This window comes from Lipotes vexillifer, unplaced genomic scaffold (genome assembly GCF_000442215.2).
Source record: "Lipotes vexillifer unplaced genomic scaffold, Lipotes_vexillifer_v1.1 scaffold1766, whole genome shotgun sequence".
Classification (NCBI taxonomy): domain Eukaryota; kingdom Metazoa; phylum Chordata; class Mammalia; order Artiodactyla; family Lipotidae; genus Lipotes; species Lipotes vexillifer.
This window is the reverse complement of record NW_006794662.1, coordinates 224,729-227,186: the sequence shown is the minus strand read 5'-3', so window position 1 is coordinate 227,186 and position 2,458 is coordinate 224,729.

Here is a 2,458-nt window from a genome sequence, read left to right as displayed (position 1 = left end):
CCTATTAATGGTCCAAAGGAAAGGGAAAACCATATACTGTGTTCTGATTCATCTAACACTGCTCCAGAAAACACAGTACAGTCTTAGGGGACACCACCTAACCCCACAATCCTGGGAGAGCTGCTGCCTGAATTCCTGGGCTACTAGGCAAGGGGTGGGTAGAATATAGGAGGTTAGGCCTGGGAGGGGAGAAGCAGCCTGTCTTGTGAAGTCCCAGATTTCTGCCCTAACTTCTGCCTGTTCAATAGCTATTTTTAATATTTTTACTATAATCCAAAAACAATTCACATGAAAGCTGCTTTTAGAGACACAGGGAATAGTTAAATACAGTACTTACTCTATTAGGAACAAGGATTCCACCATTTTTCCAACGTTAAGAAAATCCCAGAGAAGTGCTTCCCAGATTTTTATAGCTCTCTTCCAAATATTCCAGATCTTCAGTACAAGTGGGAATGGAGAATTTAGCCAACAAAGACATATGGACAGAGATAACAGACCAAATGTGTTTATCTTCAGGGGTTTTTGGAGCCATCATCCCTATCTTACTATACCCATCACAAGCTTTATAATAATTTCTGAAACTCTGTGCCTTTTATTCTAAAAATCTCATCCCTGGTTAAGTATCAGACATACTAATCCTCAATCATGGCTGGAATAATCATTGAGCATCAACAGCACATAATAAAAGCATCCCTAACCACAGATCAGGTAAAATTCGGAAGCCAGATCATTCAATACCTCCAATATAGAGATCATTCTAAAGATGGAAAGACTTGTTTCTCTACTTGGAAATTAAACATACGCTTAAAAGATTATGTTGTACAAACATATTCATGACTTGTAACTAACCTGGATGTAGTTAAGAGATAATGAATTGCATAAACATGGTAAAAGGACAGCAACCACCCTTCTCCCCAACCTTTCAGAAGGCACTGCTGAGCACAGCAGGGGTATAATACTGCTGCTCTGGCCTGGTTAGGCTGAGAGCATCATCAAATGCAATTAGATTTCACAAAATGTCAAAATGCAGCAAGAAAACTATAATGCATAATGTCACACAGCTCTGCATCTGGAGAAATTCTTTGCATAATTTATTGAGTGTGTGCTTAAGCACTGCATGATCAAAGCAAAAGGAAGAAAAAGAAGAAAGGCCCACTACTGTGGACCCTGACTGATCATCTGAAACACAAATCTGTGATTTGCATAGTAAATATAGAACTGGGGATTACAGGGAAATGGAGCCCTAAATCACAGGTACAAGACTTGGAGATTTAGGGAACCAGAACAATGAAACTTTCTTTGAAGCTTAAGTTATAAGAGGGTTACTCACTCTATTCACAGGTCCTCACGGTTATTACAAAAGCAAAAGGAGTTTGAAAATTATGAGTTTTAAGCACAGCATTGGCTGTTCACACTGAGAGTTAAGTATCTTCTGTTAGTCTAATAGTAGAAACCCTTCTAAAAGAAGAAGGAGCTTTATTAAGATGCTAAAGATTTCTTCACAGGAATATTACAATTTGGGGCTCTAATTACAGGGCACAACAAAAATTACACAATGTGGTACCTTGAGTATCAGGCTCCATTTTTTTTTTTTAATATTTATTTAGTTGCTCCAGGTCTTAGTTGCTGCAGGCAGGCTCCTAGTTGAGGCACGTGACCTCCTTAGTTGCGGCATGCATGTGGGATCTAGCTCCCTGACCAGAGATTGAACCCAGGCCCCCTGCACTGGGAGCGCAGAGTCTTAACCACTGCGCAACCAGGGAAGTCCCAGTTGAGTCTATTACTCATTGCAGAAAGGGAGAATGACACCTTAGAAGTCTGGGATGCCTCAGGAAGAGGGTTTAGAAGGAACCTATCATAGGATTGGGGTTAGTATTAGGTGAATACAGGGAGGAAGGAAGACCTTTGCTCAGGACTGGTTGCTGCCTGCAATTGAGTTTCACAATAAATCTCATCAATAAGGGGGAAGAATTGAAGCAAAACTAAATCTGTCATTTGTGAGGAAGGAACAGTCGCTCATATTTTCTAGGATGGAGGAATATTTGGCCATTTTTGAGGTTTGGACAATGTTTCAGCTTTTGTCTCTGTTCAGACGTGATTTCAGAGTGCCCTTGTTTTTTGTTTGTTTTTTTGCGGTGCGCGGGCCTCTCACTGTTGTGGCCTCTCCCGTTGCAGAGCACAGGCTCCGGATGCGCAGGCTCAGCGGCCATGGCTCACGGGCCCAGCCGCTCCGCGGCACATGGGATCCTCCCAGACCGGGGCACGAACCCGTGTCCCCTCCATCGGCAGGCGGACTCTCAACAGAGTGCCCTTGTTTTTGACTTGATCCATCTGGGCACAGATTTGTCAACATTTTAGGATGTTGCTGTTATGTGAAATTATTTACGTGCAGCAGGACACCGAGGTCTGACCGTGAGTGCCAAGCCAGTTCCCAGCTGGCAGCAGCTAGTTTTCTCAC